Source organism: Misgurnus anguillicaudatus, chromosome 13 (genome assembly GCF_027580225.2).
Source record: "Misgurnus anguillicaudatus chromosome 13, ASM2758022v2, whole genome shotgun sequence".
Taxonomy (NCBI): domain Eukaryota; kingdom Metazoa; phylum Chordata; class Actinopteri; order Cypriniformes; family Cobitidae; genus Misgurnus; species Misgurnus anguillicaudatus.
In genome coordinates, this window is record NC_073349.2 from 17,000,020 (window position 1) to 17,018,236 (window position 18,217).

The 18,217-nt window shown below is 36.0% G+C and overlaps 1 protein-coding gene and 1 long non-coding RNA gene across 2 annotated transcripts in view; one reads left to right on the forward strand and one right to left on the reverse strand.

Annotated features, from left to right (window-relative positions):
• Positions 1-2,446, reverse strand: part of spsb1 (splA/ryanodine receptor domain and SOCS box containing 1) — a 30,245-nt gene extending 27,799 nt beyond the window's left edge. Inside the window, exon 1 of the mRNA XM_055188298.2 lies at positions 2,249-2,446. The gene's annotated coding sequence lies outside the window, so the exon portion shown is untranslated. The remainder of the gene's footprint in view (positions 1-2,248) is intronic.
• The window catches only part of LOC129430769 (uncharacterized), a 40,314-nt gene continuing 22,865 nt past the window's right edge, over positions 769-18,217 (forward strand). Inside the window, exons 1-2 of the long non-coding RNA XR_008639611.2 lie at positions 769-2,228; positions 3,903-3,972. This is a non-coding gene — a long non-coding RNA (uncharacterized lncRNA). The remainder of the gene's footprint in view (positions 2,229-3,902; positions 3,973-18,217) is intronic.

Sequence of the window (18,217 nt, forward strand, 5' to 3'; positions counted from 1 at the left end):
ATTTGAAGTTAACTAAGGTGTGGGAACCCTGGTTTAACATCCTTCAAATTAATGGCTCACTTATTATGATGACGTGTGCCATATTATGTAGTTACTTCATCTAATTCGGTATGTACTGTCACAGTTTGATTTGACACAGGGTGAGTGTTGCATTGTCTCCTTCTCATGGTAATGTGAGTGCTCAATCTTGGTATATCCAATAGCCTATCTTTGATCAAACATTCGCAACCTTAGCTGAACCAACTATTAAACAAAACTATGCAAATCCTCAGAACTAAAGAACTAAAGTGTGTCAAGGCATGCTGTATTGTAAGCCTAAGGAGCTTTCACTAAATTAATGAAGTTACATAAGCAAATTTAACACTCGGCTTGACAAAGCCAAAAGATGACGAAAGAGCACGAGGTTCAAAGAATCTCAAAATAATCTTAATGGAGTTTTCATTCACTAAAGAACTCGTTTCATATTGCCTCCATCACTATTAGACAAAAGGAAGAAATATATGTCACCAACGAAACGCAACAAAATGTTTTTCTGAACAAAAAGTTCATTCTGGTCTGGGGAAGCATGGGATTTTAACCAGATAAAAATGTGCTGACTCAAAACTGGAGCACTTTGAAAGTTCATCCAAGAAAAAGATTCAATCAGATACCTACACCAGACCTGTGATCAGCATGTGGAAAACGTTCAAGAGGAACATTACAGGAAGTCTGTGCTAGTAACCAAATAGGGAGGGACAAAGCAAACCAGGTTTTTACCCATTTACATAGCACAGTATTTTAGAAAGTCAAAGTGATTCTTAAAGCAAAATTTAACCTGATACAGCACAGAGCCCTCTTAACTGTAGGAAGAAGTTTTAACAAAATGGCAATTCAGAGCCACATCCATCATGTAATATTTAAAAACCTTTTTTAACAAAACGTTATCCTTATTCCTTACACAAACCGGTACTACTCTCTGTGAATAAACCAACACACAATGTCATATTTACTTTGTGTATTTAAAACCTTCCCAGGCTGTAATACAGATCAACTCAGCAGGATGTGCTTTATATTACAGTGTTGACCTGACATTAATGTTCAGCAGGGGACTTTCAACATAAACATTTGCCATATAGATCTAAATCATTTCAATTCTAAAATGAGAAATCCAGACCTGCTGCCCTTATGTCAACAAGAGATGTTAATCTGACTTAAATACATCAACCACATAGTAATCTGACACACTGTTGTTGTCCTTCTGTGTGCTTTCAAAACATATCAACAACACTGCCCATATAATCAATCAATGAAAAGCTACCAGGAACCAGTTTATGCTAATTTAGTTAACATAAGTACTTACTTAAAACTGTAATAACCTAAAACAATTCACAGATGTATGTCGTTACAAAATCAGGTGATAAAAAATGCTTCAATTACTTGAATTAGAGTATTTCTATTTAAGTTAAAATTATCTTAACAGTAGTAAAAACAACAAGGTAGTTTTATCTTTACGGAAAATTAAGGCAGTAACACGATCCCTAAAGGAAACATAAGTTACTGCACATTGACTACAGCTGATTCATCAACAATCACAATTGATCAATCTAACGTTACGTTAACCTGTTACACTGCTTGCTAGCTAATAGCGTGGCAACATATTTGAATAACAAAGCGACGATCTTCGTTTATTCTGTATACAAATACCTCCACACCTAGTGCTCCTAAACCGAAAGTAAAGCATTGTCTGAACCAAACGTCTTTACTGTCTTAAAGTAAAACAAAAAAGCCCCAAACACAGGCAAAATCCTACTTCATAGCTAAAACAAACAAAAACTACAACGTGTGCATCGAGCTTGACTCGTTAATGAGAATATCTGGCCTTTTGTACAAACATAACATTTGAACATTTTGATCGAGTATTAATCTTTTAATATCGATACGATTATACTGGACTGAGAAATTAAGTGAACGTTCACCAAACAGATTTGATTGTTTAAACAATAATATTATATAGCACTTTTCTAATCTACAAACACAGGAAGTAGTTCGTGTTTAGTGCACGCTGCTGAATTATTTACATTGAGACGCGTGACACAGTAGCGCGTGTATATTTCATTCGCTGCTTTATAACAACGTCGGTTAGTTGAATAAACACATCGACTGGACGTTTTCTTTTGAGTAAACTTAAAAATAACGCGAAGCGTGCACGTGAACACACGCCGATTGGACAAAAGACACACATTTAAACGGTAAGAATCTCAAACCGTACCTGGAAACGATACAAGCCGGAAATAAAGCACAGACGAAGAAGCGGAGCGAGTCTCGTCCTTTCACTCGATATTCCCGTACAAATCCATGTCTATATCCTCGTCGTGTCTTTTGAGAACAGGCTTGTATTGGGTGAAATGATGGCTGCTACAGCGACAGAAACATCCCTCCTGTCACGTGGTCAAATAGCTCCCAGCTGCTGCTGCACGCGGCCCTCCCAAATGAGCTGAGCTCATTTCCCCTGATAAACATTGCTAATTGTGTGCTACATAGTACATACTGATGAGACGCAATCTAGATGTACGTAAGGGCTAGTAGTCCATTTAATTTAGGGTTAAGTCACACATATTACAAATAGTTAGAATTGTCCTACTTTTAATGGTTTTATTTGTGAGGTAAACAGACATCTATTCAAGTGAATAAACAGGTCACACACTGGATTTTGAGTGTCTTCACTCATTCAAAAAATGCTGGGTTGTTTCAAAATTGGGGGAAAACTGAGAACCCCATCTTAATGAATGTTGGGTCGTTTTAATGCATTGGGTCACATAGGTTCACTTAAACCAGCAGATGGGTTTCACCACATTTTCCCATTCATGGATTAAAACAACTCAGCATTTTTATAGTGTTTGTGGATTTTTAGGCAATATTGGATTTATTTTAATGGCAAAATCAAAAAATGTGTGTGAGTTTAGTAATTTAGTCTATTATTTTATATACATCAAAAACACTATTTAGAGTGGTTAATTCATATGGGGTTTTAATGACAGATTCTTAAACGTGTACTCTCCCCCTTCCCAATTTTGAACATATTGTTGCATCCGTTCTTTCACTTACAGCAATACTTGCTTTCATTATTACTTTTAGACCCATTGCACTTTGCCCCTAGTTGTTGCACTCTTTTGATGACTGTATTTCCATGCATGAAGACAGATTCATGTGGCTGCTCTTTATATGACTCAACAGACAACGAGGCACCTTGGCAACTCTTACAGTCTGGAGGTCCATAAAGGTCTCCTTTATAGACCTTACACAACATACCACTTCTCTTTCAACACATTCCTTCGGTTGCAATTAGCAACCAGTACCAATCAAACCTTTTTTGTTTAGTAGATAAGGTCGATTTTTTTGTAGACCTTAGTGACTGAGAAGATGAGCTGAACATTGAGTTGTCTGAATCAGCAAATTATATTTAAAGGTGCAGTGTGTAATTTTTAGAAGGATCTCTTGACAGAAATGCAATATAATATACAAAACTATATTATCAAATGTGTATTAAGACCTTTAATAATGAACCGTTATGTGTTTATTACCTTAGAATGAGATGTTTTTATCTACATACACCGAGGGTCCCCTTACATGGAAGTCGCCATTTTGGGCCACCATGTTTCTACAGAAGCCCTTAACGGACAATTATTTTACTAAGTTGTCTCCGATGATGACCTGTTTGTCCGGTGGTGGCTACAGTAGCTTCTCTATGTGTTTTAAAAGCCAGGGGTGAGCAGTGGACTGAGCCGTTGGTTGCAATTCACCACCTCACCACTAGAAAATGTGCACACTGCACCTTTAATTTTAAACCTGTATGACTTTATTTCCTATTTTGAATGCAAAATTAGATTTTTGTTTTAATAATGTTAATGTTTTTTCTCATACAGTGAAAGTGAATGGGAACTGAAGCTAACACTTTGCCTGACATCTCCATCTTCAAGTCATAAAGGTTTGATGGTGAGTAAATGATGCCAGAATAAAATTTTTGTGTGAACTGCCCCTTTGTTTGTTTAACACTGCTGAGGTTTACTGCGTTAAATTGAGTTGTGAAATGTGAAAGTGTTTTACTGTCCCCTTGTGTTCAGTCTAGTTACTTACATATGCTAATTGTCTTTGAATGGCATTCATCAACAAGGCATATTTACAAAACAATATCCCAGATCTTACAAAGCCCTTTGTTCCTAATGTTCCTATTTGGTTTTTGTCTTTCATTGGTTTACTTCAGCGTTGTTTCTCAATAGTTTAACGGTTTAAAAACCTTGATTATACCGATCTGTTACCAAACAGATGCTTAAAGAAATAGTTCACCTCAAAAATGAAATATTTGTAATATTTTGTTACCGGCACTTCATTCCAACCAATATGACGTTCTTATATGAAAAAATTTAATGTTTTGCATAAGTTGCTTCTTTATTATATACAAAAAAGTGAATGGGGATCAGATTGTTTTGTGCCCAGTTGTATTGTGGGAAAAAAATAGACTGCAATGTTAATTTGGGGGGTGAACTGTCCTTAAAGATTGAATAATGGCATGCCAATCAAAGTCGCACAAAACCTGACCGTTTTCGTTTAGTCATACACTCACCAGAAGCCTCTGGTGCGTTTGGCTCTCGATAAAGAAAACAAAATTGTCTTGGCTCCTTGTTTCCAGCTCATAAACTATACAAATATCACACACAATCATACTCAAAGAAGTTGTTATGATCTTAGAATCGTATTTCCAGCTGTAAAAAGGGAGTTCCCCTTAAAATATTTAGCAGATTGTTGCTTGGAGGGACAAAACAACGAGAAACAATCTGAGATCAAGTGATTTAATGATTTGTACTACATAACAAGATCTGACACACAAAATACGATTTTACATGCGAGTAATTCACTGAATTTGGATTGTGGAAAACTAGTTACATAACAAATTCTCTCTCGAGTCCTAAAAAGCACGTTTAGTTTAGTTGTTCACATTAGATATGTTGTGCTGGCTTTACTATGGTCTGATTCACTTTTTCACAAAGCACACAAACAAATGTGCTTTTGGCTCTGAGTTCCTCACCTGCTGTGTTTCCACAGCAGAGCACCAAACATCTTTGCACAAAAACTTCATTCTTTTCAGAAACTGGAAGTGGCCTGAAGGAATGCAAGCGTGAGTAACGTATCTTAAGGAAAAAGAAACTTACTGTGAGCTAATCCCATCACACAACGCTCTGACACATTCACTCTCTCTGAGTCATTCCTTCAGCTGGCTGAATAAACTTTCTCCAGCACAGATTCTGATTATTTCATATGGAAGCCATAAGTGAGGTTTTGCTGTGACTGGCATGCTGTCACATTCTGGTGTGTTGGCGCAGCTGAGATATACTGTGAATAGAAAATAATTTTTGACTTTCACACTTGTAAGACATGTTGCTGTGAGTATTTATGTATGCATTTTGATTTGTGTGTGCCAGTTGTTGCACATGTTGGCACATTTTGGTTATCATTTTTCAGGACAGATGGATACTATACTGTAGATTAATGATAGTTAATCTTTTGGTAGTATTTTGTGGTGATGTATCACAACTGGAGAAGTGCAGAAGGTTGTGAATTTAATTCTCACACATATTGAACACACAAAAAGGTGTACAGCTTTAATGCACTGTGGGTCACTTTGGATCAAAGTAGATGTTAATCTAAATGTTTTTTACTTTTTTGCTTTATACAAAGTGTTCATCTATCAGAGAGTACTGATGAAATATATGGGCTTGGTTGTTTACCCGACCTGCATCTCAATACTATCTGTTTTGTTTTCATGCAGATATGATCTTATATCACCATGTCAATGGAGCATTTAAAGCTGTTATGGAGGGTATTATGAGGTAATGTCAAGTTCCCAAGGACAAACTTGTTATTTTGTTGTGTTCAGTGTGAGCTACAGAACATTAGTTCACCGTGATGCTTTGATATTAATCAGGGAGAGAAAAGCACTTTCCTGCCACCTTGTGTTTAATGTTGCATGGTACAGCAGGGAATTTTTTTTTAAAGCATTCGTATGTCCTTTGAGGAAATATGAAGGTTAAATCCAAAGCATTACAGAATAAATGTTTTTTTGTTTTAGCTATTACGTTCAGAAGACATGAATTTAAGCCAAAAACACGTTTTATACTAAAGTAAAAGGTAATGTCTAATATATTATACTTTTTAAAATAATCTTAATAAATGTATTGTATATGTTTGTACTGCTGATAATGATTTAAACAGTGTCTGTTTCAGTGCATAAATCTCAAATTGTGTTTTTCGCTCAAAGATGCTCAAAATGGAGCAGATCACATTTGATTATGATTTTTTGTTTCTTTAGTAAATGTATCTTGTTCTAATGATGTTTAGATGGATACATACATACTGATGAGATCAGAAGTTAAAACATCCTTGTTATTGAGAATGCTAGCAAAGGTCTGTCGTACTACAGTGAGATTTTGCTCAGTACTGAATATTTTTTTGCAAAAATTAGATAAAGCTATTGACCCAAAGCTCTTGGCACGGATTATACGTTCATCAAATATTTTCGCTTCAAATCTGCTTAATCCTGGCCTCAGCCTATTCAGAAATACTGCTTTGTTGGCAGAATCTGTTAAAGCCACAATATTTAGATTTTCACCATTAGAGGTCGCTATTACACAATAGCAAATGCAAAACTTAAAGGTCCCATTTTTCCTGATTTCATTTTTTAAACTTTAGTTGGTGTTTAAGGTTTCTGTTAGAGCATAAATAATTCCAGAAATACCCAGTTTTTTGTGATTGTTGCAGGCAAAAATTGTTGCGGCACATTTTCTTAAAAAATGCAATGGAATATGCGGGATATTTATGCAATTTTTGCAGCTTTTCATTGATGTTCACGTTGCATAATTACGTTACTTCCTAACATTCCCATGATAACAGGGGACATGGCTGTGCATGTGTGAAGTAAGTGCAACATTTTTCAACTTTCTGCTAAGATATATATGACCTTTAGCTACGAAAATGCGGGGCTTATGAAATCATGCAAGCAGAAATCTGCAATTTATGCGGTGAAAGTGCCGCGTATTAAAAAAATGCGGCCCGCATAAATATGCGGACTTTGGCTGATTATGCATTAAATCATGCGATCGCATAATCGCGTTTTTCGGGAGGGACTGTTTAATAGAATTACCCTTTCAAAGCCTACAGGGAACGGCCAGTTTGGACCACAGCCCTCTACTTCCTGGTTGAATGACGTCAAATCCCCTGTCCCAAATGGCACACTCCATACTTGTGGACCTCCTCAGAGTCCACACTTTGATGACATCATGTAGTGCAGACTTTAGGGACCCTTGATGCGAGTCCACGTGGGTGCACCGGAGTGGTATTTTGGGACTGACTCGAGCGTCACGCCGGAAATAGGTAGAGAAGTTGCCCGTCAGTGTGAACTCCTCTCTTCCGTCTTCTGATTGGTCTGATTGCTCTTTCGCAAGGACTTCTGGGTTGGTAAAGTGCGCGAAGGCTGCTGCAGTGCTGGCTTCGTGGAAGACCGCATCAAGGGGGCAAAGGAGGCGCTGATGAGCACATTTCAAAGCGTAAAAACGACACGTACGGACTCGTAGACTAACCCCGGATTTCCACCGACTGCGGAACGGCTGCGGATCCGCTGTGGAACGGCGGCGGAGTCAATCGGTTTCCATTCAAGTCAATGTGTGTATTTCCACTGACTGCGTTCTGAATTCGTCACAGCTCCGGCCATCCGGAGCCCTCCGGAACAAATACGCAGAGCTTCAATTTTTGACGGATGCCGGACAGCTCCGCAGGGCGGAAACAAGACTATATCACGTGATCATACTTGAATTCGTGAGATCTCGTGTTGTGATCTGGGCTGGTCCAGCAAACCGTCATAATTTAACGTCATAATGGGCGGAGACAGAACTAGATATCGTGCGATCATCACGTGAATTTGCGAGACCTCGTAGGTCCTCGTCACTTCAGCACGCAGCCGCTCTGCAACAAATACGGACATGGTGGGTATTGGCGGACGGCGGAATGCGTAGCCGTAACGCAGCGGAGCCGATCTGCAGCCGCTCCGCAGTTGGTGGAAATCCGGGGATAGCGAGCACGCGCAATTTAAGGCCACGACACCGAAAGTCCACATGAAGTGCGCCATTTGGGACAGGGCCATAATAAGAGTGTTTGACTAAACTCCACACACAAGAATTTCGGTTTTGTTGTTGTTGTGTTTTTTTTATGAGAATCGTATGTTTTTGCACGATTAACTTCGTATGAATTCATACGAATTAGCCACTCGTAAAATATGTTTGAATTCTTGTGAGATCAGGCTGGTATTTCTGAAGGAGGGACTTCATTAAACATGGAATACATCAGGCCGTTATAGGACCGTGAAAACAGTGCTATAGAGATAAGTAAATTGTGTGAAAAATAATGTGTTTTTTACACATGAAAAATTAACACATGTTATATTGCGCAATGTAAACACAATCAAAGCTTCAAAACACAGAAAAAATGGGACCTTTAATGACGTTATAAAGGAGAGTCGAACGATGGGAGAAAGTCGTCTAAGTGCACGGAAAATGAATTGGATGAACAACGGCATGCGTACGCCAAGGTTCAAGTGTTAGTACTCGGTTTAATGAGATTTGCCAAACATATTATTAACCTGAATTTTTGAGCCTTTTACCCTTATTCAGAAAGGACAGTGAAGAGTGACTGGAGACAGTCCAAAGACTGTCAGATTTGTTAATATCAATGAAATGATTAAAGTTACATTTGTGAAAATAAGGCTTTTCAATTGCTGACCATTACCGATACCCTTAGTTATTAAAGTGAAATTACTAAACATAAGAGCCTTAAAAAAATGGTCATTTACAAGAAAACATGACAGATGTACTTTGCATCTAAGCGCTTTATATATTAAAATATTACAAAATATATTAAAATATCAATCAATAAGTTGCATAGAACATAATGGAAGCATTTACAGAATTAGGCCCTATATAAACTTTGCTCTGGATAAAATAAGTCACTTTGGATTAACGTATCTGTCAAATGCATATACAGTATTTGCCCAATATAATTCAGCTTGTCTTCAAATGAAAACATTTTTCAAGAGTGTAGTAAATTTCTTGAAATGCTTAACTGCTCTTATTTGTCAGTCATCCTGATAGGATGAAAGATGCTGTAGTTTTGAAGGTTATATGGCTCACTTTACACTGCTGGCTGAAAGAGAGAGAGTGTGCCTCCTGAATTAAATTACCCAGCACTCAGCTGTCTCTCGGTGAAATTCACATTTTCCTGTGCAGTGCTTGCACATAATGCTGAAGATGCTGATTACTGCCGGAGAGCATGCAGACGCTGCTGTGCGCGGGCCGCTTACACCTTCTCTTTTTCGCCAACCTTTTAAAACCTGTAATTTCAAGCTAATCAATACCGAATCCCAGCAGGCAACCCGCAAATCACTCGCTCTCTAAAGCAGAGCATGTGTGTCTGACAGCGGGTTTGACAGCCTACAGTAAACTATCAACCCAGGACCAAGGAGAGCGATTGCACCATAGTGTCATTTGTTTGTGAAGAATATTGTGTCCTTCTGCAGAAAAAGCTTTAGGAGCACCCAAATGCATATTAGATTATGTAACAAATTAACTTAGTTTATTGAAATCATTTTGCTAGTTCATTAAATGACATTATCTGCTTCCGAACATCCTTAAAACAAGGTCAAATTATACTTTGAAAGCACAAAAGGCTTGTTTGCAGAAAATACAGTTTATTTCATTATCTCATTGGCTATAACTCTTTTTTTGTGTTCCCTTGAAGCACATCATTTACATTTGCTAAAATATAGAAAGCTATTGTCCAAGAAAAATAATCTTGCTTTGATAATGACTGGAAAATAAAAATAAAAGAGTTTTGCAATGCATTTCTGTTGTGGATATAGAGGTTAAAACAATATCCTTGACAGATTGAGGTGCTATATTAATTGTTTTCCACATAACCAAATATAAGTAGCAGCCAAACATAACAATACAGATGCATAGTACAAAACAATGTATAAAATACATTAAGTAAGAGTGAGGACAAAGTTCTCCAGTAATACATTGTTCTTGGTCCTGCATTGTGAAGGTAATTATGGGTGATGGAAGTGCTTGCCCACAGCAGATACCTGAGCTTTTCACTGAAGCTTATGCAGCATTGCAGTTGAGAGCATGTGCGCGCGCCTGCTTGCCTCCGCATGCATGTAATGGGTTAGTTGTATGTACTGAACCACAGCAGTACCGGTTATGGGCACGTGGGCTCTGGGACGTGTGCTGCAGTGGAGGCATCCCCCTTAGCTCAGATCGTAGCTCATTTGTCAAATTGCCTGCAGGACTTGAATGCTGCATTGCTGCTGAGAGAGAGAGAGGCAATCAGCTTTTTACCATGGTTGGGGGTGGAGGATCGCAGGATGGCCTTTAGCAGACAGCTTGTGTTGAGCGGTCTCCTTACTTGTAGGCAATGGACACAGAATTTGTAGCGTTTATGTGAAGGTCAATATGCTGAGTAAATAGCGGGAATATTTGTCTTCTTCTTCAGGTTAAATTGTTCTTTATTTTACTTTCTATTCCACATATTACAAAAATGTTCTTATCTCTTATTTCTCAATCCGTAATCTCTTTATCCATCTTATCTCTTTATTCCCATATCAGCAAATTGAAGGCCTGTTTGAAATGTGCCTTTAGTCGATAAGGATTAGTTTAGCGAAGGGCAGCTTGTGAAACAGTCCCAGGTGCAAGTGTGCTGATCAGTTCAGCTGTGATGTTTTTCTCTATACAGCAGCTGGAGCAGGTGCCAAGTGTGTGGTGCAATCTACAGTACAGCAAAAGATCCTGCTAAAAAGATGACCAACAACAAATCCTTTTCTTTAGGTCATAACTAAAATAGCATGATTTTATTATATCCTGATTATAAGTATGCTATTGTGTTCTATCATATCAAAAGCTATCATAAATCTTTATCTGGAGTAGTTGGGTCATATCCTCCCAGAAACTGCTTTTGATTTTCTTGTGTTATAATACAAACTCTTCATGCACCTTTTGTGAATTGCCATAACCAAACAGGACAGAACTGATGTTAAAAATACATTTAGTTAATAAAAAGGCATATATGTGAGCAATTCCTTTTTTTGTAGATTCATGATATTGATGTATTGTTCATATTTATACTTTTATTGACATCAGAAGTTCCCAGCTGATCTTTAAGAGCATATCAACTTCTCTCAGGATAATCATTTCTTCATTATGTGGTTTGACTGCATTAAACTGCTGTCTTTGTTGTACACTCACTTAAGCAGACATGCAAAACGCCTTATGCGTACTTCAGTTCTGGGGTCTCATTTATAAAACTGTGCGTAGGATCCTTACTAAAAGTCTACGTATGTATAAAAGCCAGAAATGGCATATGCCCCAAAAAATTAAGACTTTTAAAACAAAGCAATGTTCCCTTTATAAATCACAGATCACCTGCAAGTGTGCGTACATGAATCTTCCTCAGATCCCACCCTTCAAGCACATTCTCCCCTCAAATTTGTTTTTATAGATCACAAGCTTTGCGTACGCACGTTTTCAGACCCGTTTTGAGATCCCAGGGCTTGAATACTAAGAGAGATCAGTTTCTAAAACTGCTTAAGTCTTGTAATTTTTTTTTTCTTCAAGACTGGTCATACTTTAACTGTTTTAAGTCAGTTACATAAAGCTGTAGATCTGTTGATCTAATTTGAATCCGAAAAGACAGTAATTAGTTGCTAGTTGGTTAGATTAGTTCTTAGGACACAGTCTTAAATTAGTGAGAATTTTTATGCAATTCAGATCGTTGAGAAAATGTCCTTGTTTAACTTAAAATCTATATGGCTGTAATGTGTATGGATTTTTAAACCCCACTAGCCAGGTTGTATATTTTTGTAGCAGCCTTAACCTGAAAATTTCTATTTTTATTTTAACACTTTACAATTTATTAACCTTAGTTAATGCATTATAACATAAAGGGGATAGTTCACCTGAAAATTAAAATTCTGTCATCATTTACTCAATCTCATGTTGTTACAAACCTGTATAAATTTGTTCTTCTGATGAACCCCATTTACTTTAAAGGAATATTCCATTTTCTTAAAAGAAAAATCCAGATAATTTACTCACCACCATGTCATCCAAAATGTTGATGTCTTTCTTTGTTCAGTCGAGAAGAAATTATGTTTTTTGGGGAAAAGATTGCAGGATTTTTCTCATTTTAATGGACTTTAATAGAGCCCAACATTTAATACTTAACTCAACACTTAACAGTTTTTTTTCAATGGAGTTTCAAAGGTCTATAAACGATCCCAAACGAGGCATAAGGGTCTTATCTAGCAAAACGATTGTCATTTTTGACAAGAAAAATAAAAAATATGCTCTTTTAAACCACAACTTTTCGTCTAGGTCCGGTCCAGCGCGTAGTGATGTAGGGAGGTCACGTGTTACATATATATAAAACGCACATTTGGGGACCATTGTAAACAATAAACTGACACAAAGACATTAATTAGTATCAGTTGACATACAACAACGTAGGAAAGGTCCTCTTTCAACACATTTGTAAACACTGGGGCGGAGTTTTGCGTTCGTCTTCTGTGACCTCTTGACGTATTGCGTGGGGTCACATCACGCATCACGACCGGATCTAGACGAGAAGTTGTGGTTTAAAAGTGGATATTTTTTATTTTTCTTATCAAAAATGACAATCGTTTCGCTAGATAAGACCCTTATGCCTCGTTTGGGATTGTTTATAGTCCTTTGAAACTACGTTGAAAAAAACTGTTAAGTGTTGAGTTAAGTATTAAATGTTGGGCTCTATTAAAGTCCATTAAAATGAGAAAAAACCTGCAATGTTTTCCTCAAAAAACATAATTTCTTCTTGACTGAACAAAGAAAGACATCAACATTTTGGATGACATGGTGGTGAGTAAATTATCTGGATTTTTCTTTTAAGAAAATGGAATATTCATTTAATAGTATTTTTTTTTCCTATGGAAGTGAATGGGGTCCACAAACGGTTTGGTTACAAACATTTCTCAAAATATCTTCCTTTGTATTCATCAGAACAAAGAAATGTATTATTTTTGGATGAACTATCCCTTTAAGTAACAACGAGCAAGACTTTATACAACATTTTTTAATCTCATACATTTTTTAAATAAAAATTTGTAACTGTTGAACAATGAACTAACACATGAACAATTGTATTGGTATTATAACTAACTAGAGGCTGACACTACTTGAGGATTTTAAGTAAATTTTCCAAGCATCTGTGCTTTATCAGAGTGGGAAAAAATTTACTTTACTTTACTAAAAATGTTCACTACATTCTAAAGCATAGAATCATACTGTGTATTCCTTTGATTTAATACCTAATTACATAAAAGTAAAAAAAAACTAGATGTTTAATCTACTTAAATATTAAATATAAACCAAAAACTTGAAATTATGAAATGTAGTGAAGTTAAAATTATAATAATATGCTTTGGAATGTATGTTTTCCAAAGAAAAACACTGATAAAATACGAATACTTCAAAATGTACTTTTATGTAGTAAAAATACTTAAGTAGTGTTCGCCTATGTAACTAGATTAATAAATGCAGAAACAATTGTATTATTTGCTAATTCATTTACTAATGCTAACAAATACAACCTTATTGTAAAGGGTACCATTATTTTAAAATAGGAATACTACTGGATGAAACTAATAAATGATTATGTGGATGAACTACTGGATGAAACTATATTATTATTATTATTTATTATGTAATAATACAATTTTCTCTGAAACATATTAAGAAACACATTTATATATGTTTAATATTAAAGCAGTAAATTCTTAATATCACCTATTCTGATATTACATTTCGACACATTTTCTCATGAATTGAAAAGTAGAATTGCACATTTATGCAAACATATATTTACTGCAGGTCATTTTGGGCTGTACTGTACTGTCCCTTTAAGTATTGTACTGCAAAGTGCTCTCCCATGATATGTTCCGCAAAGCAGCAGAACTGTCCTGAGCTTCTTTGCAGTAGTAAACCAGAATTTATGTCCATGTAATCCTCTTAAATCTCATTCATTCTCATATACCTCAGATTATTATAGTTTGAGTACAAATGTACAGTAATGTCTTTTAATGTCAATTGTGTTGTAATTGCATGATGAGTTCATCTTCACAAAGCTACATCGGTCTCGACCCCTGGAGGACAGGTCCTCTTAACAGATGTCAAAGGGTCTCCTTCGAATACTCTAACTGTAACATCTCACACAGATCTCAGAGATTAATGATGCCAATGATTCAGGGTGACTTGTCTAACCTAAACACAGAAAATGACCTAGAGGAAGATTTACAACACTAGGACATTTTAATTATTGACATTTTTTATTTAAATTTTGAGGTATGACTAAAATGCTATTTATGAAATTAATAGCTATACAAAGCTAAAGAAAGAAAGAAAAAGGAAGTAGATAGATAGATAGATAGATAGATAGATAGATAGATAGATAGATAGATAGATAGATAAATAGATAGATAGATAGATAGATAGATAGATAGATAGATAGATAGATAGATAGATAGATAGATAGATAGATAGATAGATAGATAGATAGATAGATAGATAGATAAATAGATAAATAGATAGATAGGTTATCCTGCTATTCCACTGTTGTACTGTAGAGGGAGTGATAATATTGTGTGACTGCTAACGTGAGCTGATTCACAGGCTGGTGTGTGACAGTGTTTTCCTTAGGTCAGCAAGTACGTAATTATCATTGACATTTATGCATATAGTTGAATAGTTGTCATACATATATACTGGCTTTATGCATGTATGCATCAAAAAAGCTATACATGGTATACATGCATTATACTCCATCTCCATTTAAATGTAAAGAGTAAACACTGACTGTATAGAAAGTGCTGAAATGCGAACTGAGAAAAGCTGCAGTGAGAAAAGCGAGCGAAATGAATAATGACTCTCTTCTTGCAGTGACCATTTTTATGTAGTTTACCCTACATTTCATGTATGAGGCTAATTTGTGCGTGCAATATCAATTTAAAAAATCAATAAATTGCCTAGCAGCAGATATAATGAAATGTTTTAAATGGCAGATTCATTCATTGCTTTCTGTGTAATAACAACACAGTTAACACATGGAATGTGAAATATTTCCCTAACGAAATTAAAAATCCCCCAACCTCTACCCCCGGTTAGGTATTTGGATTTGCTCCAAACATATGAGATCCTTATTGGTTAAATCAGGCATGTATATGATTTAAGCTTGACAGCTCATGGGGTCAGACCTAATTTTGTGGCATAAAGCAGACATATACTTAAGTCCTCCCATTGCGGAGGAGGTCAGTCCATCATTAGGCCGTTTATCAAATATGCAGACGACTGCAGGCTGCTATTTTTTACCGCACACATGACTCTGACACCATAACAATCCACGCCAGCCGGCCACCTCCTCAAACACGGCAAATTAACATGATGTCATGTTGTTTTCTCTAGGTCAGCGTCTCTCTGGACATCGAATAAAGCCACATGTTTCAGACATCTTTGACGCAGAACCCCCATCTTAAAATTGGCCTTAGCCTATAAAAAATTGTGTCTTGTTTTTTTGTTTGTTTTGTTAAAATATCGTAACCTACACGGTCAGAAAAAAGGTACAAAAACGGTTGTACCCTCAAAGGTTCATTTTTGTATGATGGGTATACAACACATTGAAATTTTGTACATTTGGGGTACAATATTATACCCTAAATATCTATTGTGTACCTTTAAGGAGCAATTTTGTACCTGTTAAATGAGGTACAAAACAGTTAACTGTTACTTTAAGGATACACAATAGATCCTTAAGGTACAGTAATAAAAGGTATAACATTCTACACTGAAAAAAATATTCATTCAATTTACTAAATTTTTTAAAGGTAAGTGGTCGCAATTAATTTATTCAAGCTACATTTAATAAAAAATAATAATAGATAAAACAAAACAAAAAACTTTGGTTTAAATGTAGCTTAAATAAATTTATTGTAACCACTTACCTTAAAAAATTGAGTAAATTGAATAAATCTTTTTTTTTCAGTGTATTATGTTTTGTATACCTGTAAAGTTACAAAACGCAACCTAAGGGTACCATGCAGTTTTAAACCAATTTTTCTGACAGTGTTAAATTAAAAAGATTAATTTTAGGAACAAAACAGCATAAGATATTTAAGTGATAGTGCACCTAAAAAAATTAATTTCTATCATTAAATGTCACAAATAAAGGTACAATGGTGTCACTGGGACGGTAAAGGTCCTAATATGTATCTTTGAAGTACCCATATGTACTTTTGAGGTATTTAAATGCACCATTTATGTACAACTATGTACTTTTTTAAGGGTTCTGCTTTTGTTATGTTATAAGTCTTTATGTTTTAAAAAAATAATGTTTGTTAGAAGTCACTTTCTCAAGACGCTTGTATGAAAAATTACTAGCAAGCAAACTCAGACTGTACAGAAAGAAAGTCAAGCAGGTTTGGAAAAACATGAGGTGGAGTATAATGCTATCATTTTATTTAAAAATGTATTAAATATTAATTTAAAATTTGTTTTCAGTATCTTGAAAATAAGTGTATTTTGTCTTGCTCTGTTTGTGTTGTAAAAAAATAACCAGTGCCACAGGACATAATACTACTTTAGACTTTGGAAACAAGTCTAAATATTTTATGCAGTTTTGCATTTTTCAGAATGAATTAACCTCTTTTGGTTTTAGTAAGATCATTGCCGTTTGCTTTTTATTTTTACAAAGTCATGTTAACAGATTTGAAATAAAACTAGCTCCAAATTACTTGTTTTCCTATGTAAGCTGTTTCCTCAGCTCATGTGTGAATGTGGTTTAGCATGCAGCCTACGTACGATCTGCTGCAGTTTAAGGTCTATGGAGAAATCTGACCTGCTTTAAAAAAAAAAAAACAAGGTCAGCTGAGAGTCAAAGGCTTTGTAAATTCATGCACTTGGTTGCGCTCTTTAACTTAGTCAGTTAGTTAATCCATTCAGCTGGTAGTGAGAGGTAAGCATAAGTTGAATAAGATGCAGAGAGGTGTAGGGGAGCACTTGGACGAAGCTGCAGTAATGCTCTGCTGGAGGACAGCTGTCTCTGTCAGATACTAAACAGATGGGTTTTTCAGTTTAACTTCCAATCTGGAGAACACCTGAGGGTTTGTGGGAGATGAATATTAACCTCTGTGATCAAATACTAAAGTAATGTAAACCAAATGTGCACTTGTTATAGTTATACAGACCCCTGACCACACAGAAGCAAAGTACTGCCAAGAAAAACTCAATTTATTCGTACTAAACATGGGATCACAGTGCGTATTGAAAGCATCTTACATCTCAAAGAGCACCTTGTTCTTTGCATTGAGCAAAAAGGTAAAGTTGTGAAATTAAAAATTTTTTTTATTGTTGAATGTCTCGTAAATCAGAATTGATCATAGCTAGATTTTCCGCTCTCCTGCAATATAATGCATAAGCATGAAAGTGAATAAAGTGCATAGGACAATGGATGTGAGCCATGTTTTCCTTGTACTGTATATCAAACCCTTAAAGGTCACATAACACACACTGTTTCTGCTTATCTCATGTTAATCTTGAGTACATAAAGAGTAGTATTACATCCTTCATAGAGTCTTTAGTTTTAATAGATTTATAAAAGTACAGATTCTTTCTGAATAAACCCGACCCCCTCGATTACTGTACTGAGTACTGAGGGCGGAGCGAGTCATGAGCAAACAACACTCACAAAACATTATCCCACAATCTCTGGATAACTTATGAGTCACTACATGTTTGTGCCATTTACATTATACGCACTTACGCGCCGATTACCAACAAAACGAGGCTGCGTCCGAAACCGCATACTGTGACAGTATGTACGTAATGAGATGAAGTACTTACTTATCGACCATTAAACAGTAGGTATGAATTCTGGTAGTATGAATGAGATTCAGACATACTACATCCGCCATGTTGATACAACAAGTGACATACGTTGTCATCATGTCATTTCAGCGCAAATACAGCCGCATTGCCGCTTTCCACCATTTCCTAATATGACAACCTAATATGACTTCTTCTTCGTTTGATAACTCCTCTCCCGGGGCATCATGGGA